We start from the raw sequence: 12,895 nt of genomic DNA on the forward strand, positions 1-12,895 counted from the left end.
CAATTCCCTTGCTCCTTTTCACTGCTCCCAGACACCTGGACCAATAATATAATATGTTTTCTCATTTTGATTCTCTGCTGGACACAAACAGCCAGGCAGATTTACAGCCATATTAAAAATAATAATGAAGGAAAAATCCAGAACCACTAACTCCTATGAGCCCCAGGGCTGGAAGACACAATGATAAGGCTCCATACCCAGAGAGGAGGAGGAGGGGAGAGGGTGAGTTCAACGTCGTCATGTGTGTGTTGAATGGAGCCAATCGCCATATTTCTTGAAAGGTGATCTCAAGCTCTACTTTTAAAACAGGCTGCTCTAGATCAAGTCTACATACTTACATATGATCTTGCCTCTGGGCTGATGAAATGATGCACTTTCTCTGCCACCTTCCCAAGTCTGGGGAGGTACATTCAAAGGAGGGCAGGTCCTTTGGGACAAAGTTATAGCAGGGCTAGGGATGGCCAGGGATCAAGAAGGCTGGTGTGTTCATCCACTGGAGTGCTCCAGTATGGGGCTCCATGCCGAGGCACAAGGATGTGCTTTCGCGGTGTCCCAACCATTTAGAGATGGAACCCATGCTGTTGTACGGACTCTGTCTCTCACAGACTCTGCTGGAGCCCAAACCTCAAACACTGCCTTATCAAGCCACCAGCTGCCATTCCAGGGGAATCTGGTGATTAGTTCCTAACTTTGGCCATCTGCAGGATGTAAGAAGAATAGAAGGAAGCTGGGGTCTTGGCAGCCACATTTATAATTAGCAATGTGATGATTTTCAGGGTGCTCTCTGAATGGAACTTAAATATTCGTGCAGCACCACCGCATTGTGATCGGGCGCTTGATAATTACAGCAGTTTGTATAGAGCCAAGCACCTATTCCTACAAAATAGCTGCCCTGTATGACTTGCTCATCAAGTTTAGCTACGTTACCATGACAGGCAGGCAGGAAAGCTCGTAAGTCAGTGGCACGAAAGGGCACTTGGCGTATTTTCCACGCTGACATCTTATGTCCCTTATATTTATGCACTTGTTCTTCTGTGTCACCGGTCAAACTCCATTTCCCTGAAATATTTCTGAATCTTGGAGGCAGGTTTGGGGGGGGAGGTGGGGGAAGAAGCTGGAGTAAAGCTGGATCCTTTTATCTCTCTGGGAAGCAACCCTCAGAGAAGTTTGCAAGCCTTAGACACCACGCTGCGTGGAGGCCATGGGCTACCTGTCGGGTCTCTTCACATGCCAGTCCTAAAAGAGACGGCATTTGGAAACAAGTCCACTAGGGTCAAAAGGAGGCCTGTGAGGCCATTACAGTGTCTCTCATGGCCAGCCTTGTCCCTGGCTGTGCAGGACGCATCGACAGGTTCTCATTTTGTCCCTGTTAAGGCGTTTCAGACAGGCGTTGGGTGTGGCTTCCACTGAGGCCAGGGAGACGCAGGTAGGCTGTGAGAACACCTTCGTAGCGATGCGTTGATCTAGGTGTCCGGCGAGGCTGTGAAGATGACAGATAATCACACACAGGCACACAAATGCAGGCACACCTTCTCCTTTAATGAGGAGATGCAAGGAAGCATTAAGGTCAGTGAGAGCGTGGAGAATCTCAGGGTGTGGAGGGAGGAGGGGGACAAACAGGGGAGGAGACTGGCCAGCAGGAACTCCATCCTCCTCCAGAGGGAGTGTCTAGCTCACTCCAGGGAAACCTGAGGGTCCAGTTGGCACCTGCCCTGGGCTGTGCTCCCAGCCCTTGTCTGTGCATCAGGCGACCCTCCTGTCTGCTTCCCCTTGGAGGGCTTTCCACCTGGGCTGCCTCATCCACCTCATTAATGTCACGTAAATATCACACTGACCACTTTCTCCACGTGATTTGTTCCGCAGCAAACACTGCAAAGGAGTCAATTAAAGCTGAATTGAGATGGGAAAGGCCCGGGCAGACAGGCAGCTAAACAGCAAATTGTTGGCCCCGGGGGCGTGGGGGGAGGGGGAAGCAGCGTACCCCACGCTGTGCCACCCGGAAATGCTGGCCTTTGGGTGCCAGCGGGGCCTGGTAGCTGCTGCCAGGCCAGCCTCCATCAGGGCACAGCAACACCCCCCAGAAGAGTGACCCAGCACCGACTCTGGTGGGAGTGCATCCTGACAACAGGGAAAAGTCATGGACTTTCGGGAAAAGACGTCATTTTCTCCCAGCAGCTGGGGTATGTGTGCGGGGTGGGGGGAGGGATTCAGAAAGACAGGCACAGCCAGACATGGCCAGCGTTTAGAACAAACATCTTATGGGTTGTTTAAATTAGAGACAGTCACAGATAAAGACATATTTCATCCAGCTGTTTGCTCAGGACTTAGCCCTAATTCTATCTCAAACGCTGTTCATTGTTTAAAGTCTTTATATTCAGAAGTTGTTCCCAAGCTTATCTGCAGGGGAAGAAGCAGAATGCTGATAGCATTTGTGAGCTGTGTTGGCTGGGCTGGGTCTCAGGAAAAGAATGAGATCAATGCTGTAGCGGGAGGGCGCCACCCCCACCCCCCACCCCCAACTCAGTGACCGGATTTTGTGCAGAGGCGAGACCTCAAGCGACCCTGCAACTCCAGGCTGCCCCCACGGTCCCGCTGAGCCAGGGGCCAGGGAAGCTTCGACCACCAAGGCCTTTTCCGGAGCCAGGTCCTGGCACTGAGGCCAGGTGGAGGAAGAGGAAGAGGAGTGGTTTCCCGTCTCCGCCTATCTCTCCCAAAGTAGGGCCTGCTGGCCCCGGGGGCAGGAAAAAGATGGCCTTCTCTGATAGGAATGCTGTTTAATTGTTTGGAACAATAGATTAGAGTCTCCGTAAAGGCATTATTTGAACTCAACTATTTTGTCGCGTTATGAGAAGGGTTATTATGTGATTCTGATCTGATTAGTGTGGAACTGAGCTAAGTGATAGATGAAGCAATTGCTTTTCTGCAACACCGAAATTACAACCAGCTTGGATTTAATCTTTGCAGGCATTTGCTGGGATTTCTGAAACAGTTGAGGTCAAAGTGCAAGATAATATATTAAGAAGAGAGGGATAAAATAAATTTGTGGACGAGAACCTCATCCCTCTATATCCGCAAAACAGCTCGCATAGGAAGGGCCCCAGCAGCCCACAGGTGTATGCAAGCAGAACACATTGCCTGCTGAGCCAGGCCAAAAAGCTGAACAGGAAGACAAATGTGGGAGTAAGAACGTAGCTGTAGAAGGAGCCCGGGAGTGAGAGCAGTCCTTCATTTTTCCAAATGAGGAAACAGAGGTGAAAGGTCTGGCCCCAAGGCCACCAAGCTTATCCAGGCCCAGCCAGGTCCCAGGCCCACTTCTCACTCACAGTACTGTGTTCAGGGAAAAGTCGAGCAACAGGGGTTCTTGAAGGCTGGTTCTGTTCCCAGGGTTGTGCCTCGTTGGTGTGGGCGAGCTTGGTGAAAGAGAGGAGGTGGGGGCGGGGGGGGGGGGAGGCTGAATCGGTGGTCCAATTGCGAAGGTTCATTGGAGGTGAAGACGAGGAGATCAAATGGAAGAGTGTGAGGATAAGGAACGAAGTCAGGAGAGGTCAGAGAGGGCACAGGGCTGGGAGGAGGGGGCTGGCAGCATGCTGGTTCATAGTGGGTCGCCTGAGGTTATCACCTGAGTGACAGGCCTAGATTCTATCCCGTCATGTATGGCCACGGTGAGGGCACTGTAGCGCATCATGAAACAGCATCATTTAACCTCTTTGTAAAAGACTGTTGGAGATGTGAAGCAAATCCAGTTGTTAAAGTAAAAAACAAATTACCTACTATTCCTATATAAATTGCATACCTGTCTGAAGGGGCACCTGAAGGGCCCAGGAGCTGATCTGTGAGGTGGAGAATGATTAGGGGATTATTCTTCTTCCCCTAGGAAAAAAACATTTGCTCAACAGAAGCCAGCTGAATATGTGTTTATGCCCCATGAATATTCATGATGGATAAATCCTAGCTGAGATAGGTATGTGAAATCAGTCTCCAACGATGACAGAACTCTAAAGTGGAAGGTCTCAAACTCCCATGCCTACCTGGAGCTAGGCAGAAATAATAATAAGTAGAGAACAGGCTTATTTCATAAGGAGTCTATTTTGGTTATCAATTGCCGCATAGCAAACCACACCCAGGGCTTAAAGACTTAAAGTGATGGTTTATTATTATCTCTCCTATTTCCATGGGTTGACTTGACTCAAAGTCCCAGGATGTTACTTCCTTATTTTACTGGTCAAGCAAATCACTAAGTTCAGCCTCAGATTCAACGACACTATCTTTGTTTCTTACTCTCTGCATGCTTGCATCTGAACTTCTTTTCTTTTCTTTTTTTTTTTTTTAATTTTTTTTTTCAACGTTTATTTATTTTTGGGACAGAGAGAGACAGAGCATGAACGGGGGAGGGGCAGAGAGAGAGGTAGACACAGAATCGGAAACAGGCTCCAGGCTCTGAGCCATCAGCCCAGAGCCCGACGCGGGGCTCGAACTCACGGACTGTGAGATCGTGACCTGGCTGAAGTCGGACGCTTAACCGACTGCACCCACCCAGGTGCCCCTGAACTTCTTTTCTTGATGTCCAGTCTCTCTCTCTCTCTCTCTCTCTCTCTCCAAGCTTGCATTCACCAGCCAGGCACCACTCTATGAAGACAACTAGGTCCCAGGACCCCCTGTTCCTCAGCTTGCTTTTACTTTTCTGTGAGCATCGTACTGGGATCAGAAAAACTGAGTCTGTGGCCAGATTGGGCTGTAGATCATCGGGGTAGCCTCCCAGCAAGACATTTCACCTGGGTTTGCTCATCTGTGAACCCCAACCGTTGTCAAGGGTTGACAGGTCATGTGACAGAAAAGCCTTTGGGAAGACAATGCCACAGAGGCCATCTTTGGCGAAACAATCCACCGCGGGGTCTTAAATTGTATTCTTTCCAAGTGAATTCACCTTGCTTTGCACATCAACTGCATCGACGTATTTTGTACAAATAAGAACTGTACTCTTACTTTTCTTGAAATACACAACCTCCGTGTCTAGTTTCTTCTTTTCCTTCTTTTGATAGAGAGGTAGTTCAATAAATATTCCACTTTTTTCTTTAACACATCTAGGATTAAAAAATGACAGAGCAAACACGACGACAAATGGCAAATAAAACGATTGCAGGGAGATTCTAGGGAGTAGTAGGGACTGTGGTGAAGTGACGTGTGCGTGTCCCCCCTACCAGAGCGGTGGGCACTCAGCTGTGGCTGATTATTATCGGGTGAGAAAGAGCGTTGATTATATTGCCTATAATTTACTCTGAAACACTTCAGCACATTCTGCGTGATACATATGTGTATACAATTTAATTTCAATCTATGCCTTAGGTGCAGTTAGTTAACATTTGAAGTGCCCTTCAAATTAGAAATCCGTACTCCAGGGCTGGTTAGTTACCATTTGAAAGACCCTAATCAGAGGTCTATATTCCAGATACAAACACTTCAAGTATTGCTATTCGAGTCCGCACCACATGGTTCACGAATAATCCTAAGGTGACTCTACCTCCTGGTGTCGCTGGTTTACAGCTGATGTTCGGGCATGATTGCACACGGTGCGTGTTCCCATCTTGGCCTCTGTAACTCCAGGATCCCATCAGCACCACTGATTCAGGGGCCCCGTTTGCATGACCATATCCCCTATAGTCATACCTGGCCTGCAAATGAGAGCAACTCTAGAGCTTTCCGCAGATGCAGGCACTCCCTTCATACTTCTCAATGCCATGGTGAAGGGAGTGTCTTCCGACCCTCCTGCGGTAGCTGTGGGTATGGGCTGATGTGCAGCTCACATGTGGTAAATCCAGTTCCAAATTCCTATCTCTCTAAATCCTTGGATTCCCTCTTCTACATTATGCCAGGGATACTCTGGCATCTCAACTTCATTAAATGTAGGCCACTGTTGAGTCCCAGTTTCAGTTCACCAAAGAAGTCCATTGTTACAGCCACCTCCAAAGGCAGGAACCAACACATGAAATCCAAAAACCAGTAAATGTGCCGATAGCAATGGGTCTGTTTCTGTCTGCTGTTATATTCCTCCCTGCCTAGCCTATTATCCTTGGAATGCACTCTCACATTTGTTCCTCAGGTTTCCATGGATATACATTAGAAGAGTATTGCAATCCTTTTGGCGTATAACCTATTTCTCCCTGGGCCATACTATGTGCCATACAGCTTACTAGCATTGCACCTCCCATTACTAAACACACAGTAATTTGTATAGGAAAAGTTTAATGTAAAGAATTAGTCACAGGAGACTAGGACAACGGGAATTGGTGAGAGTTAAGGAAAATTCCAAAGAACTGCAGAATTGCAGGTATTTGGTGAAGCCCTGACCCTAAAGCTGAGATATAGCACCCAGGAAAGAGACATAGCCTCTCACGTCCCAGGCTTGAGTTCCAGGCCTCCTTGAAGGAAAGGATGTGGCAGTGGTTCACTGATGTCTGAGCAAGCAATCACTGTAGTGCCATGTCAATGGAACTTGCTGGAATTCTGCACATGCTGGGGGAAGCTGTCCATGAGGAGCTGTTTTGCCTCAGAACTTTGCTACAAGCTGGGAGGGGATTCTTTAGGGCAGCCACACACAGAGAGGTGACCCCCTGGTGACACTCAACTACACAGTTGCTCAAGGCAACTTGGGGGAAGTTGCTGGCCACTGGGCATTGCTGGCCACCATGTGCCACTGACCCAGCTTCTGGAGAAATTCCATGTGCAAAACCCTGGAGAGGACACGCCTTCCTCCCCCAGTGTCCCTCCAGCGTTATGTACCGACAAAGCATCACCACACTGCAGCTGACTAAGGAGAAACATTCACAAGGTTCACCTGTATTCTAGAAAAGCAGGCAGGGAAGGATGGATTTGAAGACAAGTTTCAATAAACTGAGAAATGGAACAATCACTTTCACACTTGCAAGAGTCCTAGTTTAGACAGTAAATTTTGTTATTACCCTGATCTTATTATTATTATTATTATTTCTTACAAATAATGTCTTATAAATGTAATGAGTAAATTTTATGCATGCTCTTCCGTCCTTCCGTGAATGGGCTTACAGAATCTCACAAGCCCTATAGCCCAACATTTTAGGGGTAATACCTTCTGTCTGCATCTGTTTGATTCTTTGCCTCATAATTTATTGAGTTACAATCTTGCCTAAGCTCATCAGAAGGGGAGGTGAATCTACTATTAGAATACTGTGTCATTTTGGTCTCAGAGTGCCTCAGAGAAAAGAGTTGGAACCTCGTGCATGCTCACTAATCAATGTTTACATTTTACAGCTTAGTTTTGCTTACCATAGGGTCCAGTGTCATCAAATCTTCCAGATTTAAAAAAAAAAAAATTTTAACGTTTATCTATTTTTGAGACAGAGAGAGACAGAGCATGAACAGGGGAGGGTCAGAGAGAGAGGGAGACACAGAATCCGAAACAGTCTCCAGGCTCTGAGCCATCAGCACAGAGCCCGACACGGGGCTCGAACTCACGGACCACGAGATCATGACCTGAGCCGAAGTCAGATGCTTAACCGACTGAGCCACCCAGGCACCCCAAATCTTCCAGATTTTAAAGAAACACCACAAAGCTGGATTTTTGTGCATATCTCCAAGTTGGTAAACATTGGCAAGTGAATTCAGCCCATGTTGTTAGCTGAATAAAATCCACATCGGTATAACCACGTGTAGTTTACTTAACCTCTCTGTGGTTCCATTTCTTTATCCATCAGATGAGGCTAATAATAATACTACTTCATAGGGCTCTTATGACAAACATGAGTATATATTTAACATTCAACAGGGACTAGGCAATGATAAGCACTATGTGCGTTGACAATTAAAAAATAAATACGCAAATCTCCGCCAGTCTCATATCCAGGAGTTGCCCACTTTTGACCTGTCCTTCCCAGGTTTCCATGTTGCTCATTCACATCGTTCCATCAGCCTGACCTAGCTGATCTATGGAGGGGGCAGAAGAAAGACTTGCGATAAAAAATACAGTGAAGGAAATGACTTTTCTAATGAACTGGAAAAGTGTACACACGGGAAGGAATCTTCAGAACTCACTCTTCCCAACATGACTGCCTTCTCTTCCCTTCTGTTGTTCCTCTGTCATGAGGCTAAATGCAAATATGTGCACTGCCACGGCCAGACACTCAGAGTTGACTCAGTCCAGTTCTGGGCACAGGGTAGGTGCTCAATGAAAGTGTTGACTTATCTGGACATAGTAAACACATATGCTCATGCGAGCTCAAATGCCAGATGCTTCATCTGGAAACCGTCTTCCCCTGGTAGAAATGTCGGCCCAACCCTTTGGCATTAAAGCCCCAGAAATCAGTTTAGTGTTTCTATTTGAGCCTGGCCCACTGGTTAAAACCTTGAAGCTCTAATCAAGGCTTTTAATCTTTCCTCCATAGCAGCCGGAGTGGTTACCTTAGGAACAGAAAGGTCGGAACCTTGAGCACAGGCAGAAGACTGTGGCTTCTTTAGAAGCCTTATTACTTCTCCCTTTTCTCATTCCTTTTGTCTCTGAGAACTGAAGAAAGGTAGGAAGAGGTGAGAGAGAGAAAAAGCAGATTTGCTACAAGGACGTTTGGTATTAGTGAAGAAAGGAATTATCAGAGGAGGCAGGACATCTCTGAGCAAGGCTTTTGGCTCTTCTTAAAAAAAGGTTTGTTATTTATTGAGAGAGAGAGAGAGAGAACGTAGAAAAAGGGTAGAGGGAGAGGGAGAGAGAGAGAATCCCAAGCAGGCTCCCTGCTGTCAGAGCAGAGTCTGACATGGGGCTCGATCTCATGACCTGAGAGATCATGAGCTGAGCTGAAATCAAGAGTGAGATGTTTAACCAATTGAGCCACTCAGGCGCCCCAAGGCTTTTGGCTCTTAACAAGATGGGTAGGCAGTAGGACTAGTCAACCTCTTGGGGGAAGCCACGCATGGAGTGGCTCCATCGTCTCAAAGCCTTTGTGTGCTCACACGGGTATAGCTGTGATATGGGCCGTGGTCACCAGAAGACTAGAATACCTGCTATGTCTTCTCCAGCTTCCCATGGGGTGACTCCACCCCCACCCCCACCCCCCATCTCCCAGGATTGCAGGCAGTTTTCCTCCGGGCACGGTTTCAGGCCCCAAATTATGCATAACATTTTGAGCCAATGACTTTCTCCGCTAACATATTTGGTAGCAAACAGAAATACAGGTCTCACTTCTAATCTTCATACTCAATAGTCAATCCTTAAATGCTTGCACAGCACTCCTGAGCCAGAGGCAAAGTCGATCAAAAGGGGTTTTGGCTAGGGACAGGGAGGGATCTCTTACGAAAGGGAGGCCTTTTCCTAAAAACCTTCCTGCCACCACTGACCCCCAATCTTGAAAGGACCCAAGAAGCCTTTTATTCACAAGACACAACTGGTCTTCTAGTTCCAGATCCTCAGAGGAAAAGTGATCATTCCCGGAAAGGAAGGATCCCTGAAATTCAGTCCCTCCAATGCATTAATAATACAAATCCAGTGGGACCATTTCATTCACGTTGGAGAAAATTCCCAGGAGAAAGCATTCATAATATCAAATTTTAACTCAGTGTCAACTCTACAAAGCATATTGTTGCAAAGCCTGGATTTTAAGTCAGTCTGCCTGGAGTTGCATGATGGCTCTACCACGTTTTAATAGTGAATAAACTCCCCTCTTCTATACCTTGGTCCCTTATCTTTGGAATAAAGACATTAATAGTACCTCCAATATAAGATTCTGGTGATAATTACATGAAACAACAGACATACAAACATAAGCTTAGGGCAGTGCCTGGCACACAGCAGGTGCTCCTTAAGTGTTGCCTATCGCTATTGTTGCTGCCACAGCTCCCATTTTCTATTTTTTATTTGAGTAAGGTGAACCGGTTTGCATAGGGCATAAAACTGTGGGTCTATATAGAGGTATTGGCTTGAGCAGCAAAATATGGAGTTTAAAGTAAAATAGAAAAGATAGAGGAAAGGGACCTATAATACCGTTGAAAACCCCTGAACTGGATTCAAAAGATGCATGCATGTTTTTAGAGAACAAATGTGTTGACTGGGTGCTTAAAACTGGGAATTTCAAGCTATGCTGGGAATGAAAAGATGAACAAAATGCAGGGTCTGCTTCCCTCCAGAAGCTCATCACCTCATATGGAGATTCACGGGTAAATGGGCCATTAAAGCACAGCACAATATGCCATTGCTATTATGTGGTATAAAATGGGAGGTACCAGCTTGTGAACAATGATATCTCAGCTCCTTTCAGGTTGGGGGCTGTGCTCAGCTGTAGGAGGGCATCAGGGAAAGTTCTCACTTGTAGGAAGTTCCTCCCTCTATCTCTAAGTCTATGATGGATTTTATCTCTGGTTCAGGAATGCTGTGTAAGCATTGTATGAGCAGTATCCTGGAAAGGTATTTTGAACAATCTTTGAGCAGAAGGAGCTTCTTAAAGGAAATGGCATCTAAGCCACAAATCGAAGATGAATTTGAATTAGGTGTAGAGTGGGGAAGATTTTTCTGGGCAGGGAAAGAAATCTATGCAGATGGCCAACAAGAGACAGGGTGGTTTAAGGAAATGTGAGTGGTTCAATATGGTCAGGTGGTTGGAGCTGCAAGGATTAATGAGAAGAATCAGACCACCAAGAGTCTCCTTTTTTTTTTTTTTTAATTAAAAAAAAATTTTTTTAATTTGAGAGAGAGAGAGAGAATGCATGAGCAGGAGAAAGGGGCAGAGGGAGACAGAGAATCTTAAGCAGACTCCACACTCAGCACAGAGCCTGACATGGGACTCTATCTCACGACCCTGGGATCATGACCTGAGCCGAAATCGAGTGGTTACTCAGCAGACTGAGCCCTCGAGGCACCCTCCACCCAGGGTCTTCTAAGCCATGTCATATAGCTTGACTCTTGTTTGAAAGTGGTAGGGACCCAACGAAGGTGGTGTGACATTTAAATGTCACTTTATTGCTCTGGGAGAATGGATGTGAGGCGCCAGACGGAGCCCTCCTGCAGCAGTCCAGGTTAGCGGAGAATGGTAGCCTGCAACATGGTGATGGAGTCAGAATGGAGAATGATGGAGTGATCTGAGAGGATGTTTATAAGTCAGAACCAAAAAGACCTGGCAACTTAATGGAGATGGACTGGGAGCAAAGGAAAACGAAGGGCTAAGGCAGGCAGCCTTAGGTAGCCTTGGCAGATGAGCAGATGGCTTTCTCAAATAAGGAAAAAGAAAGAACAGAGTTGGAGGGAAACAATATGGGTTTTGAGGATGTTCTACAAGCGCTTATGGACATCCAAGGAGAGATGAGCCATTGGATATATGACTCTGAAGTGCGAGAGTTCTGAGAAATCATACACACACACACGCATCTTGGCTTTGTTCCCATGGCTCCATGAAATGTTGTCATCAAGGCCATTGGGAGAAATCAGTTGGGATTTCGATTGTTGGGTGAGTACCTCTTCCTTCCAAAACCACTTCTTCAAAGGGACTATGGTGGTCCAGAGGATGGATAGTCTTTCTCAGGGATCCGGTTTCTTATCCCCATACCCATCTGATGGACAGCCCCATAGTTAGTAAAGCTATCACCCCACAACTAGTCACCGTTCAAAGCAGAGAACTGCCCTTCTGGGACAGGATGGGGACACCACCAGTGCCCAGTGGTGACGCGTTCCGGCAGTAGGTGACCCCACGTGGGACAGACCCCCCCCTCAGTCCTGGCCGCTCCTTCTTTGTCTTTAAGGGATGAATCAGCTCCAGTAGGGCTCCCCGTACGATCCCCCATAACTGCAGCCCGGGCTGATTAGCTTCCTCAGCCAGCATTAAAGCATGTTAAATGTTTGAGGGAATGATCTCTTTGCTGCTTAAAGCTCACTCCCACCAAGCACGCTCCAGGAGTCCAGGGGAAAAAGAAGTCCCTTGCCATCCACCAGATGTGTTTATTGCAGGAGGAAGAGAAGCCTAAGCAATTCTCCCCAAGTGGTCAGAATCTTAACAAGGGTGGTAATTCCCTTCACATCGGATCCGGCATTAACCGCATCCCATAACTAAATCTAAAAACAGCAGAAATATAATAAAAAGATATTTATTGAGGCAATGTATGAGAGGTAATAGTGAAGAGACTCCCTCCCCCTCGTCAGTCCCAGAGCTCTGTGGTCCTGAATAACTGGCAACCCTCCATCCTCGTAAACTCCAAGCACTGCTGAGTTCCCAGCACATGGCCTGCTCCTCCGGGCCGTGGGTTCCTCACAGAAAGGCCCAGCATGCATTCATTGCATTGAAACAGAAAATGAAAGAGGTCTTTTGCTTTCGTCCTAAAGCAGAAAGCTGCCCCGAGTTTATGGGAAATTACCATTGTTGTGGGTGTTCTAAAGTTTTCATTTAATTAAAGAGCAAAAATTTCAGATCTGCTCATGGGGCGGTGGGGGGGGGGGGGCGGAGGCCATCCCCATGCCAAAAGGACGGCCACCTGCTGTGAGGCATGCGAAGCCAGAGGCTTGGAGGTGAGGGTGCTGTCTGGGGGGGCAGCAACGGTTTCCGAAACGAAATCCTGGAGAACAGTGATGGTGAGGAAGTGCAGGGGCTGGCAGAAGTGGGGGAGAAGGAACACAATGCTTTACGTTCAAATTACACCTTTTGTTCCAGATTTCAAAGCTCTGCACGTTATCAATGAAACCTGGAGCGTCATCCGAGGTCAGCATCCTCACCCCATTTCACAGATGGGATGGAGGCCTGTGAGTGACAAGAGCAGCCACACCAGCAGGAGAGCTCTGAATAGAACATCTCCTCCCACTCCCCGGGACGCAGACTGCTTCCCTCTTCTGAGTGAGTTGGAGCCAAAACCTCAGACTGGAAAGGAGCAAAGTCAACTCGCCTTTCCTCCCTTCCCT

Source organism: Lynx canadensis, chromosome D3 (genome assembly GCF_007474595.2).
Source record: "Lynx canadensis isolate LIC74 chromosome D3, mLynCan4.pri.v2, whole genome shotgun sequence".
NCBI classification, from domain to species: domain Eukaryota; kingdom Metazoa; phylum Chordata; class Mammalia; order Carnivora; family Felidae; genus Lynx; species Lynx canadensis.